General features: G+C 43.1%; 1 protein-coding gene across 17 annotated transcripts in view; it reads left to right on the forward strand.

The window, feature by feature from the left end:
* Positions 1–413: 413 nt before the first annotated feature.
* Positions 414–14,572, forward strand: part of MAP4 (microtubule associated protein 4) — a 163,241-nt gene continuing 149,082 nt past the window's right edge. For 5 of the 17 annotated variants that reach the window (XM_067044414.1, XM_067044415.1, XM_067044416.1 and 2 more), the window contains exon 1: positions 740–916. The gene's annotated coding sequence lies outside the window, so the exon portion shown is untranslated. Of the gene's footprint in view, positions 917–14,572 lie in introns of all 17 variants that reach the window. The other 12 variants (XM_067044396.1, XM_059076963.2, XM_067044423.1 and 9 more) reach the window with 7 other exon arrangements.

Genomic DNA, 14,572 nt, shown 5'->3' on the forward strand with positions numbered 1-14,572 from the left:
GCTCTGCAGGGATCAAACCCGTGTCCCCTGCATTGGCAGGCGGATTCTTAGCCACTGCGCCACCAGGGAAGTCCCTCTAGTAGTTACATTTAAAAAGTAGTAAAAAAGAAACATGAAATTGTTTTAAATATATTTTATTTAACCAAAGATATTCAAACCTGAAATCAATTTTGTAATGACCCAAATTGTAATCAATGATTATGAATGAGCTATTTTATATATTTTTAAATCTCGGAAATTCGGTGTGTATTCTACACGTGTAAAGTATCTCAACTTGGAACAGCCACGTCACTTGTGGCTGGTGGCAGAGCAGCCCAGGAGAGGCCCACCAGCTGCGTCCTTATTCCGTTAGGGTTCTTTCCAGCGACAAGCTGGCCAGCGCCCCAGGCCCCGCCCCGCGCCCCTCCCAGGTTACGTCATAGAGCCACAGGCCCGGCCGCATGTGCCCCGCCGCTCACGTCCTCCCCGCTCCAGGCACTAAGTTCTAAAAGGAAGCGACGACCAATGCACAGAGCAGCGGAGTAGGTCGGTCTGTCCTCCCGCCGCTCTGGCTACAGCAGGCGGGCGGGAGGCGGGCGTCTGAAGCCTCCATGCGTTCCTCGGCCCCAACGGCCCTCCGCTTGGCCGCTACCCCGGCGGGGTCGAGGCGGCGGGGCCCGCGCCTATTGGTCCGCCGCTGTCGTCCGCCCGCCCCCTCACCGCGCTTATTGGCCGGAGCCGCGGCGCCCGCGGGATAGGCGGTGGCGGCGTCCCTCCCTCGCGCCGGCCCTCAAGAGGGCGACGAGGAAGCGGCCTCTCCCTGCGTCCCGCCCCTCGGGCTCGCTCGCTGGCTCCCGGCTCCTCCCGGCTGCTCTCGGCCCTCTCCCGGCTCCCTCCGGCTCAGGCTCAGGCTCCGGCGCGGCGGCGGCGGCGGCGGGTAGGTGCAGCGGCAGGCGGGGCCCAATCAGAGGGGGCCCTCCCCACTGCCCCTGGGACTGCCCGAGCCTCGCCCCGCGGGCGCCCGGGACCCCACAAGGCCCGCGCGAGGCGGGGAAGGGCGGTGGCCACCGGCTTCGGGACGCGGGGGCGGCCGGGCTGGGGGGCTGCGGGCGTGATCTTCCAAGTCTTCGAGGCGCGATCCGGGGACCCGCAGGGCGGGGCGGGCTGAGAGGTCCAGCTGCTGGGGTCTGGAGCGGTGGGGCCGAGAGGCACGCCTTGGGCGCGGGATGGGGCTGAGCCTGGGGAGCGAGGGTCGGCTGCAGCCTGGGGCCCTGGGTGGGGCTCGGGGACGTAGGAGAACTCAAAGGTTGTCTCGTGAGGCTTTGTGGGGGGGGTCAGTTGAGGTGGGGCTGAGGCGAGCCTTAGAGAGGGTGCAGGGTCAGGGGTTACGGGAGGGGCTGGAGGGTGGTCGGGAGAACAGGGCCCCAGGCAGGGCTTTCCCTGCGTGCGTGGCCCTAGCACTGTTTGGGGACTAAGCATGTTCCTGGCTGCGGGAGTGCGCAGGGGTCGCTGTAAAGGGTGGGGATGCGAGGATAGGACAGGCACCTGGGGGGCAGTTGGCAATGTTACCCAGAGCAGAGATTGTGATTTAGCACATGGACCAGGTTCTCCTCTGGTATGTTGCTTGAGCTCTTCGGTGAAATTACCCCGTGGGGGTGGTGGTGGCGGGGGATGTTAGGGTTTTGCTTCCCTCCAGGAATGGGTAAATTAAATGCATTTGCTGCTTTGGGGAGGAGACAGTGATTACTCTTAGGTCTGTGTTTTAGGACCCAGACCCAGAGTGAAACGCGCTTCTCGGGATGGTTAGTGTTACCCAGCTTTCTCCTGGGAACCCCCATTTCTCTTCACCCTCCTCGGTCCAGTTGCAGTATTGCTCCCCAGGGACTCTCGATTCCCTCTCCCTGGCTCCCTAGGATTGCAGTGTTTCTTGCTCTGCGTGTGTGTGTGTCTCCCGCCCATTTTCCTGCTGCTGCGCTTTTGGCAACTGCCTCTGCTCTTTCCCAGGGATGGTTGTGGCATTGCATCAGGGGATATTTGTGCTTGTAATTTGCTCACTCAGCCCGGGAAGAGGGAGAATAGTATGCTGCAGAGATGGGGGTGGGGTGGGGGTGGGGTGCCGTCAGCTCGGCTGGGCAGACAGAGAAATGGGTGTGGTGAGGGAATACAGCTGCTCTAGGCCTATAGGGTAACACTGCCCAGTCATCAGCTCAAAGAGATTCAAAGAGCGGCAGCAGCAGCTATTTTTATAAATCAGTTCTGAATCCAAGCTGAGCGCATGGGTTTAGAGTGAACAGTTGTCATGCTCTAACTATTATGGGCTGGGTGTTTGGTAGACAACACTAGAGTTGCTAAGCAAGAGACTCCCATCTGTACAGTGCAGGGATACTTTACTTGTAGCATTTTAACTGCGCTTCTCAACTCTCTTGCATGGGACATCTCTTGTCAGGGAATGTCTTTTAAATTGATGTGGTTTTATGGTCCATACCGCTACTTTTTAAAAAAAATGAATTAATTTATTTATTTTTGGCTGTGTTGGGTCTTCGTTGCTGCATAAGGGCTTTCTCTAGTTGCAGAGTGGGAACTATTCTTGGCGGTGTGCAGGCCTCTCGTTGTGGTGGCTTCTCTTGTTGTGGAGCACAGGCTCTAGGCGTGCGGGCCTTAGTAGTTGTGGCTCGCAGGCTCAGTAGTTGTGGGGCACGGGCTTAGTTGCTCCGCAGCATGTGGGATCTTCTCGGACCAGGGCTCGAACCCGTGTCCCCGACATTGACAGGCGGATTCTTAACCACTGGGCCACCAGGGAAGTCCCATACCGCAGCTTTTTAAATGAAATGCTTTTACCTCAGTTATACACTTCCTTTCAAATTTGCCTTAAATATAATAAAGCTATCACTTTTTGAGCACTTGCCATCTTCCAGGCACTAGTTGTTGGTGTTTATTTACAGATGAGGAAATTGAGACTGACAGGAATCAAGTTCACACAGATAAAGTGGCATCCACACCAAGGTCCCTCTGACTCCCACAGTAGTTCAGAAACTGGACATTTCAGAAACTGGACATTTTTGGTTCACACAGGGGTGATTCAAGCACTTAAGAATTTATTCATGCAGAGTAATCTCACTGGAGACTGATAAGCCAGATATCAGTTTATTTACGTCAGGGGCTTCGCTGGTGGTCCATGGGTAAGACTGTGCTCCCAATGCAGGGGGCCTGGGTTCAATCCCTGGTTGGGGAGCTAGATCCTGCCTGCATGCATGCCACAACTAAGAGTCCACATGCTGCAGTGAAGATTCCATGTGCCGCAGCGAAGACCCAGTACAGCCAAAATAAATAAATAAATATTTAAAAATTTAAAAAATTTATGTCCAAAGTTTTAAGTGCCATATGCACATGGGAATTAATTATCCACTGGCCAGGGCACCTCCTTTGTTTCTGGGCAGCCAAATCAGTAATAAGGATGCAGTTGATTATAGAATTGAAACTAAGGGCACTGGATGTTCTTAGGGGATGTTTTAATCAAGTCACAGAAGCCTAGTGGGTCTGCCTTCTTTCTCCACTATGCAAAGTCCTATTGGGTTGGCCAAAAAGTTCCTTTAGGTTTTTTTTCGTAACTTATGGAATATTTATGTTGGACAGTGCTGGGGAGATTCTAACACATTTCCCCACTGTCTCAGTTTTTTAAGTCTTCTCTTCATATATTTGTCATACCAGCATATACTTACTTGAGTTAAAATTCCCAAATTTATAAATAAGTTTATATTACATATTAAAAAAGTCATTTTCCATTGTTTGCTGACAGTGAAGGAAACACCTGTCTTAATGCCTAGTGGCTTAGCTTTATTTTTTAGAGGGTATGAAAACTTTTATTAATTAATTGGCTTTCAGGGGAGAGTAGGACAAGTTTGTCATACTTTTTCAAAATGGCTTAAGAACAAGGAAAGATGCTTGCAGTTTTAATTTTGGTTGTAGGGTGGGGGTGGGAGTCAGTGTTCCCTTGTGTGGTTTGAACCTCCCACCTACATCAAGATAGGTTGCTTAGTTTTAGAGATATGGTTCCTATTGATCTTAGAGTCTTGTTCTTTTTCCTAATCTTGTTTCTGAATTTGGTGGTCCATCCTTTGGCTGCGTACTTTTGCTGTTGATACTTCAAATTTGTGACATTGCTATTTTCCTCCTCCTCCTTCTTCTCCTCCTCCTTTTTAAATATTAAGCATCAGTCATTGATATGTAGGTTTTATTTTTCTTTAAAAAGCGAGAAAATCTGAGAGGAACATTTTGAAGTCATCTTGGTGTATGTAGTTCATTTGACTTGCTCAGTGTGAAAAGGAAACCGAGTAGATATCAACTGATTTCACTTTGTCCTTCTAAATGGCACTCTTAGAACCAGGTTACTGTGGCCTTATTGCTAGGAGTGAGTAGTTGAGGACAGTTAGGGTCAAGGAAGGGGATAGAGCAAACTGATATATATGAGGGGTTTGTACACACTACCTTCTTAGAGCATTTGTAGGCTAATTTCTCAACGCAGATGTTAGGGGAACTACTTTGTATGTCATTAAAATTTTAAGCTTGAAAGTCAACCGAATTTACTTTTGTGATTCTTTACAGGTTGAAAAGTTAATCTTCTCACTGTAAAACCCATTAAAAAATTAATTTTTGGCTGCGTCGTGGGCTTTCTCTAGTTGTGGAGGGCGGGGGCTTTCTCTAGTTGTGGAGGGGGGGAGTTGCGGTGTGTCAGCCTCTCATTGCGGTGGCTTCTCTTGTTGCAGAGAACAGGCTCTAGGCAAGTAGCCTTCAGTAGTTGTGGCACGTGGGCTTCAGTAGTTGGGGCTCGTGGGCTGTAGCGCGTAGGCTCAGTAGTTGTGGTGTATGGGCTTAGTTGCTCTGAGGCATGTGGGATCTTCCCGGACCAGGGCTCTAACCCATGTCCCCTGCATTAGCAGGAGGATTCTTAACCACTGCGCCACCAGGGAAGCCCCGTAAAATCCATTTTGTTAGTTTGCATTTAAGTATCGTTTGAAATGTATTTATAACCTTTTCTTACTCTCCCTAATTTTACAAGGTGAATGCAATTTAAAAAAACCTTTTATTTTGAGATAATTTTATTTTATTTTTTATTAAAAAAATTTTTTTTTGCGGTACACGGGACTCTCACTGTTGTGTAGCACCCGCGTCCCCTGCATTGGCAGGCGAACCCTGAACCACTGCGCCACCAGGGAAACCCTGAGATAATTTTAGGTTACTGAAGAGTTGTAAAGATAGTACACAATTTCTCTGTACTCTTCATTCAGCTTCCCTTAATGTTAACATCTTATATAATCATCATACATTTATCAAAATTAAGAAATCAACATTAGTTTAATGTTATCAGCTAACTTACAGACTTACCTCTGATTTCCCCAGTTTTTCCACACTGATACTCTTTTTGTGTTACAGGATTCAATCCAGGATACCACATTGCACTTTAGATGTCATGGTTCCTTAGTTTCTTCCAACCAGTGACAGCTCTTTGGTTTCTCCTTGCTTTTGACGCTTGACACTTTTGAAGAATAGTGGTCATTCGTAGAATGTTCCTGAATTTGCATTTTCTGTTTTCTCTTGATTAGCCTGAGGTTAGGCATTTTAGGGAAGATTACCAGAGAGATAGTATGCCCTTCTTGTCCCATCATATTTCGTATCAGAGGATATCTGATATCAACACGATTTATTACTGATGTTAACTTTGGTAGCTTGATTGAAGGTTGTGTGGCTGCCTGCTTTCGAAAAAGTGACTCTTTTTCCGTTTCCTTACTTCATTTGTTAGAAGCTAGAAATGAGTCACCGAGTCAAGCCCACACTCCAGGGCAAGGGAATTTAAGCTCCACCTCCTGAAGGGATGAGTATCAAAGAATTTGTGAGCATAAGTTAAAACCACCCACAGTAATTAGTAAATATCTCTGTGAGGCTAAACTAAGATCTGATTTTCTTTCTTAAAGTTTCATCCACTAATTTTAGCATTCGGCAGTGAAACTTTCCTGCAGCAGCAATTATTATTGTGTTATTCTAGTGGTGATTTTCTGTTTCACTCATTCCTCCTACATTTATTATTTGGAATTCTTCTGTAAGGAAGATTTGTGCCTTTCCCCCATTTATTTATTTAATCATTTATATCAGTATGGATTCATGAATATTTTTCTCCCTTTGGATTGTAATCCAGTACTATATTTTGTTGCATAAATTCTTATAGCGTTGGCCATTTGCCACCTATGTTCTTTTGACATGAGGCCCTCCCCTTTCTTTTTGGATCACATTTTTACTTTCTGGTGCTGCAAGATGCTCCAGTCTCATCTTGTATTTCCCCTGCCCTGGCCCTAGAACCAACCATTTTTTCAAGGAGCTCTGGTTTCTTTTATTGCAGAAAAATATTTAAAAACCGAAGTCTGGTTTCTAAATGAACTGGGTATACTTATTGCTACTGAGATATCACTGCTTCTTGGCACTCTTAGGGAGCAGAGCTAGGAAATATATGTATGTATACTGACCCAGGTATACACATACCTGTTTTGTTTTATTTTGGCCACGGCTTGCAGCTTGCAGGATCTTAGTTCCCCGACCAGGGATTGAACCTGTGCCCTCAACAGTGAAAGAAAGGGCAGAGAGTCCTAACCACTGGACCACCAGGGAATTCCCTACACAGATCTGTTTCTATAACTATCTGTATATAAATATAAACATGGGTTCATAATGGTCTCTTCTGACTCTAATCCAGCACCATGGAGTTCATTCTAGCATTCACCTCCTTGCTTATTTGTAATTTTTCTCTGTCAGTGAGAAACTTGGTTCTTATTATTTATAATAGATTTACTTAATAGTTCAACCTTAGTGTATGTGTAAAGTAGGAAAATGCAGGGTTTTTTTTTTAGTATTTCTTTTTTTTAATTTAAATTTTATTTTATATTGGAGTATAACTGATTTACAATATTACGTTAGCTTCAGTTGGAAAATGCAGTTTTAATTATCACATAAGGTAAATTCTAAAGTGTTTTGCAGTTAACTAATTTAAATTATATTCCTGTAATATAGGTATTCTAAATTACTATTTTTCAGTTCCAGTGGAGAGGTGAAGTCATTTGCCCCTGGCCAAACAGGAAGTGAGTGACTGTAGCTGGAATTGGTGACCTATTCTCACTCCCAGTGAAAAGCTTAATCCCAAGCAAAGCAGTCTCTTCATATCAAGTATCTTGACCAACAGGTCAACCTTTATCCCTTCTTGGTGGGATTGTTCCTTTTAATTAAAGAAATTCACGGGTTTTAGGGTTTTTTTTAAACTTTGGCAGTGTTGAGAGCAAAAATAATTCCTTTACTGGACTTCTTCCTACTTGCAGAATTATAGACTTGGTAGAGATCTTAGAGATAATCTAGTGCAGTTTTTCACACAGTATAAGTGATTCATCCAGTCCTCTCTTTTAGGAAGTATTCCCCTAGACAGGGGCTTCACAGCTGGTGGCTATCAATTCCAGGTTTGCAAACTTGTCATTTTATTTATTTATTTTTTATTTATTTTTTTTTTTTTGTGGTATGCGGGCCTCACTGTTGTGGCCTCTCCCGTTGCGGAGCACAGGCTCCGGACGCGCAGGCTCAGTGGCCATGGCTCACGGGCCCAGCCGCTCCGCGGCATGTGGGATCCTCCCGGACCGGGGCTCGAACCCGTGTCCCCTGCATCGGCAGGCGGACTCTCAACCACTGCGCCACCAGGGAAGCCCCAAACTTGTCATTTTAGAAAGACTTCCTTGATAATTATCTCAGAGCTGCCTCCCTGCAGTTTTTATTCACTGGTTCTAATTTTGCTGTCCACAATTATTCCTTGTAGCTCCATTCTCCACTTTACAGCTATTCAGTGACAGTTATTTTGTCCCACTTAAATTTTTTATTTTCCAGACTAAACATTTTTTTCCTTCTAGCCACCTCTTCTGAAATGTGCTTTCTAAACTTTTTACCATGTTGGGCATCATCCTCTGGACGTGCTACAGTTTGTCAGTTTGTCACATATGTTCTGATCCAGATACTACGGTATTAGGCCCTGAAAGTAAAGTGATTAAGGAATTTAAAACGATCCCTGCCCTTGGGGAGCTTAGTTTCCATCAATGTTGCTTTAGAATAAATTAGGTTCTTTTTTCTTTCAATATCCACTTTTCTTCGGGCCTCTCACTGTTGTGGCCTCTCCCACTGTGGAGCACACGCGCAGGCTCAGCGGCCATGGCTCACGGGCCCGGCTGCTCCGCGGCATGTGGGATCTTCCCGGACCAGGGCAAGAACCTGTGTCCCCTGCATCGGCAGGCGGATTCTCAACCACTGCACCACCAGGGAAGCCCTGTTCATTTCTCATTGTTGAGTTTTAAGAGTTTTTTGTATATTTTGGGTACCAGTCCTTTATCAGATTTGTGTTTTGCAGATATTTTCTCCCAGTCTGTAGCTTATCTTTTCATTTTCTTAACTGTGTTTTGCAAATCAGAAGTTTTAATTTTATTTTTATTTACTTTTAAAATTTCTTTGGCTGTGCTGCACAGCTTGTGGGATCTTAGTTCCCTGACCAGGGATTGAACCTTGGCCCACGGCAGTGAAAGCACAAAGTCCTAACCATTGGATTTCCAGGGAATTCCCTAATTTTCCTTAGTTTTTTTTGTTTTGTTTTGTTTTTTTAAATGTATTTATTTAATTTATTTATTTCTGTCTGCGTTGGGTCTTCATTGCTGCGTGCGGGCTTTCTCTAGTTACGGCCAGAGGGGGCTACTCTTTGTTGCTGTGCGCAGGCTTCTCATTGTGGTGGCCTCTCGTGCTGCGGAGCAGGGGCTCTAGGTGCGTGGGCTCAGTAGTTGTGGCTCGCGGGCTCTAGAGTGCAGGCTCAGTGGTTGTGGCGCACGGGCCCAGTTGCTCCGGGCATGTGGGATCCTCCCAGACCAGGGCTTGAACCTGTGACCCCTGCTTTGGCAGGTGGATTCTTAACCACTGCGCCACCAGGGAAGTCCCTCTTCCTTAGTTTTGATGGGTTCTCTAGGACTTTGTTCTGTTGCAGTTTCTGCAGCATTCTGGAGCATGACTGTTAAGACTTTTTAGTAGGCAAGAAAGGTCAGCATAATGACTTGCCTTGTGTTATATAACATTCCAAAGGAAATGGATTAGTAATGTTATGAATGCCTGAGTTTGCACTAGTTGGGATGTGACCCAGGTACCTTTTGGTGATGGAACTGTTTATTGTTTACTGCAGAGTTCTGCTGCAAACTGACACTTCCTGAACCTGTGTATATTAAAAACTATATGATTGGGGGAAAAAAGAAAAAAAGCTGTATGATTGGTATTTTAAAGACCAGAAGTTTGAGAGAGATATTCATGAGTAGTTTAAGGGCTTCCCTGGTGGCAGAGTGGTTGAGAATCTGCCTGCCGATGCAAGGGACACGGGTTCGAGCCTTGGTCTGGGAAGACCCCACATGCCGCAGAGCAACTAGGCCCGTGAGCCACAGCTACTGAGCCTGCGCGTCTGGAGCCTGTGCTCTGCAACAAGAGAGGCCGCGATAGTGAGAGACCCGCGCACCGCGATGAAGAGTGGCCCCTGCTTGCCACAACTAGAGAAAGCCCTCGCACAGAAACAAAGACCCAACACAGCAAAAATAAATGAAATAAATTAATAAAACTCCTACCCTCAACATAAAAAAAAAGAGTAGTTTAATTGTGAAATAATTAAGGCTTCATATGTCCAGATTTAGTGGACCATAAAGAATCAAAGTAAGAAAAAAAAAAAAAAAAATGAATCAAAGTAAGGATGGTTGGCCATTATTCTAAAGTTGATATCCTGGGTAGTTTTTATCATTATCAACTTAGTTTATGTAGTTTTGGCTGTAACCCTATACTTTTACTTGCATTATTATTCAGTCATGAAGTCTGTTAATTTGCTGTTAACTCTACTTTTGCTTTCATTACTAATCATGAAGGCTGCTGATGCTGCACCTTTATTTTCAGATCAGGTGTCCATGCAGACAACTTATGTCAGAAAACACGGCTGTTTTATTGGTTTTAAGTGAAGTGACAACACAGGTCCCTGTATACATTTTTTTCCTTTCATTAATGAATCGATTGGGTCTTTTTGGTAGAATAAGAGACTGTCTTGTTATTGAATGACTGTTTTGTCAGGTAAAAGGTTTTGTCAGGTAAAAGGAGATGGTCACCAATTGTGACAGTTAATCTTAAAGACATTCTGTTCAAGATACATCCCATTTAGCCAGACCCAGTTAAAATCAGACATACTGACAAAGAGTTAGGCGAGTAGAATAAGATTTTTGGCCTAAGGACATTTGAAAGTGGATGGGTATACATAGTATTTATGTGTACTTCTTGGTTTCTAAAGAATCTCTGCTATGTGGTAATTTCAAATTTCATATGTGGTACTCTTTTTTTCAAACTAGGGTTATATTTTATTATTTTTATTGAAGTATAGTTGATTTACAGTGTTGTATTAGTCTCTAGTGTATAGCAAAGTGATTTATACATAAATATATATATATTCTTTTTCATATTCTTTTCCATAATGGTTTAAACAGGATATTGAATATAGTTCCCCTGTGCTACACAGTAGGATCTTGTTGTTGATCTGTTTTATATATAGTTCTTTGTAACTGCTAATCCCAAACTCCTAATTGTTCTCTTCCCTACCCCCTTTCCCCTTTGGTAACCATAAGTTTGTTTTCTATGTCTGTGAGTCTGTTTCTGTTTCGTAAATAAGTTCATTTGTATCATCTATTATTTTTAAGATTTTATTTATTTGTTTATTTATTTTTGGCCGTGTTGGATCTTCGTTGCTGCACGCCGGCTTTCTCTAGTTGTGGTGAGTGGGGGCTACTCTTCGTTGTGGTGCGCAGGCTTCTCATTGCGGTGGCTTCTCTTGTTGCAGAGCACGGGCTGTAGGCATGCGGGCTTCAGTAGTTGCAGCACGCAGGCTCAGTAGTTGTGGCTCGCGGGCTCTAGAGCACAGGCTCAGTAATTGTGACTCATGGACTTAGTTGCTCCGCTGCATGTGGGATCTTCCCGGACCAGGGTTCGAACCTGTGTCCCCTGCATTGGCAGGCAGATTCTTAACCACTGCACCACCAGGGAAGCCCTGCATCATATTTTAGATTCCACATATAAATGATATCATATGGTATTTGCCTTTCTGACTTACTTCACTTAGTATGATAATCTCTAGGTCCATCCATGTTGCTGCAAATAACATTATTTCATTCTTTTTCTTATGGCTGAGTAATATTCCATTGTATATATGTACCACATCTACTTTATCCATTCATCTGTTGATGGACGTTTAGGTTGCTTCCATGTCTTGGCTGTTTTTTTTTTTCCTTAATTTGGCTGCTCCAGGTCTTAGTAGTGACAGCGGGCTTCTTAGTTGCAGCCTGCATGTGGGATCTAGTTCCCCGACCAGGGATCGAACCCAGGCCCCTTGCATTGGGAGCATGGCATGTTACCCACTGGACCACCAGGGAAATCCCTTGGCTATTGTAAATAGTGTTGTTATGAGCATTGGGGTGGACATACATGGTACTTTTAAGCCCTGCAAGCTTTCTTTCTCTTTCTTCTTTGTTTTTATTTTCCCTAACAAGCCAGCAATAAATTGACTAAAATGGTGAGGTAATATCTTTCTAGCTCATTGTAGTCTAAGTCTGAGTCACTGTTCTCTTTGTGGAAAAATTCCAGGATACTTTATTTTCTTGAAAGAGACTTTTTTTTTTTGGCACTGTTTTAAGGTTGTTTTGTTTAAAGCCAATGAAATGGAACTGTTAGGTTTTTTAAGCATCTTACTTTTGAAATGTTGCTTATATTATTCAATCTAATTGAATAAGTGTTTCTTTTCTTTTATTTCTTTCCTTTTTTTTTTTTGGCTGTGCCGTGCAGCTTGTGGGATCTCAGTTCCATGACCAGGGATTGAACCTAGGCCATGGTGGTGAAGGTTCAGAATCCTAATCCACTAGGCCACCAGGGAACTCCCCACTAAGTGTTTCTTGAGTGTCTGATATGTTCTAGGTTCAGTTTAGGTGCTACGGCTATAACACTATGTAAGTCCTGCCTTAAGAAGTCCAAATATTTAGTATATTTGTCAATTTTTTAAAAAAATTAATTTTTATTGGAGTATAGTTGCTTTACAATGTTGTATTAGTTTGTACTGTACAGCAAAATGAATCAGCTATACATATACATATATCCTTTCTTTTTTGGATTTCCTTCCCATTTAGGTCACCACAGAGCATTGAGTAGAGTTCCCTGTGCTATACAGTAGGTTCTCATTAGTTATCTATTTTATACATAGTATCAATAGTAGTTTTTTATATAATTTTTAAATTCTGTTTTTTTTTTTTTTTTTTTGCGGTACACGGGCCTCTCACTGTTGTGGCCTCTCCCGTTGCGGAGCACGGGCTCCAGATGCGCAGGCTCAGCGGCCATGGCTCACGGGCTCAGCCGCTCCGCGGCATGTGGGATCTTCCCGGACCCGGGCACGAACCTGTGTCCCCTGCATCGGCAGGTGGACTCTCAACCACTGTGCCACCAGGGAAGCCCCCAAATTCTGTTTTTTAATTAAACTTTTAACTTGGAGATAATTGTAGATACATATGCAGTTGTAAGAAAACAATACAGAGGGATCCCTTGTACCCTTTGTCCAGTTTCCCTGCCGTGGTAGTATTTTGCAACACCGTATAACATTCAGGGTATTGACATAGAAACAGTTAACAGTAAATGGTACAGCTCCTCTGGAAAACAGTTTGGCAGTTTGCCTGAGAGTGTAATTGCTGGGTCATATGGTAGTTGCAGGTTTAGTTTTTAGAGAAACGCCATTTGCATTGATATAATATGGTGGTAGTCCAGGCTCTGCAAGTGGTCTTTACTGACACTGCGGTGCCTTTGCCGACTGCAGGGGTGAAGTCCTGGCTCCCCTCCTTGGCCTCTGACTCCACCCTGGAGAGGGTGTTAGGTGCCTCATTCCAACCTGGAGAGGGCTTGGCCTTTACTGTATGGGTAGTGTTGGGCCCACTGTGTTTTCTGTGGTGTTTGGCTGGAGTAAAATGTTTATTGTCTAAAAGTTTTCTGTCTTTCTAAGCTGCCCCTTTCCTGGTCCTTTGGCTAAAGTGAGCAGGCTTTTGTTGGAGTTTTTCTTGTCTGTACTCTTAGGTGTTTCTAGATTGCCAGGATCGTCATTTCCAATATTGAGTTCTATAAGGCAAAAAGGAAACCCAGGGAACTCATCACTTTTTTGTTCCTCGGGTTCCCAAGGTCCCTTGCTATTCTAACTTATTCTCTCCACCTTTCAGAGTCTTAATGTTTGTTTTATGTATGTATAATGTCCAGGGTTTTTAGTTGTACCTAGTGGAAGGAAGAGGAAAAAGTGTATCTTCTCTATTTTCATAAAAGTAGAAAAGTTTTTATATTGTTTTAAAAATGACATTTATTTTTCTGTTTATGAGAATATATATTTAATGTAGAAAATTTAGAACATAAAAAATTGTAAAAGAATAACAACATTTTGACATTCTTTCAGCTGTTTTCTGTGAATATGCATACATATTTTTCTTGCTAAAATATGAACTGTTTATATTATTTAAGAACTTTCCACTTAACTGTTATAAGCATCATTCCTTGTCAATAAATACTTATGTATAATGCCATTTTTTGTGGTATCAATTAAGTTGTAATGTAATTACATTCAGGAGGTGATCCGTATGTATTACTCTGCTAGGTTAAGTACCTGAGAGAGAGTTCCTGTACAAATAAAGGATGTACTGTTCCACATGAATCTCAGTGTTTAGACATTGCCTTTTTACAAAAGGGAGTCTGAAGTAAACCAGATTTAGCCATTAGTTTCAGAAACTCTGGGTGTATGGGTAGGTATTTAGATTTTAAAGTTTAAAAGTATCCGCATGTCTTTATAAATGCTATTTTGATTAAAATTCTTGTTCATATTTTCCATTATGTCATAAGAGGGGTCATTATACTTTTTAGGAGAAAATCAGAGATAATAATGGCTTTCTTGTTTTTTCTTGGAGGAAATAGGAGATACCAGCAGTGTTTGTTTCAGTGAACCCTAGCATTAGTTTTCTGCTGGAGTTTGCAAAACATAAGCCAGAATGATTTAAATCGTTTTCCATAGTGCAACTTTTTCTAATTGCTGTGCAGTGTAATTCCAGATGTTCGGATTTATTGAGAAGTTTAAATTTCATAGATTGGAATTTTTAGTATTAGATGTCCAGGTTCATGTAGCAGATCTAATTAAAAATTATTACTCTTTCATTTTTTTCCACTTTGTATAATCTTTTCCTTAGTATCATGTGAATAGTTGCATTGTATGTCAAACTGAAACTAATAATTATAAAATCACTTTACAAATGAGCATAGATGTAGAAGTATGTAATATATAGAGTTGTTTTAGTTTCTATTTCTTGAAATATGAAGGTGCATATGTCATAACTTGTTTAGCAAGCAATCTTTCAACTTAACATGGAGTCATTAATTAGACATGAAATTGAGATATTATTGATCATATTTTTAAAACCTAATAATCATATTTATTTACTTTTTCCTTTCC

Source organism: Kogia breviceps, chromosome 10, assembly GCF_026419965.1.
Source record: "Kogia breviceps isolate mKogBre1 chromosome 10, mKogBre1 haplotype 1, whole genome shotgun sequence".
In the NCBI taxonomy this organism is placed as follows: domain Eukaryota; kingdom Metazoa; phylum Chordata; class Mammalia; order Artiodactyla; family Physeteridae; genus Kogia; species Kogia breviceps.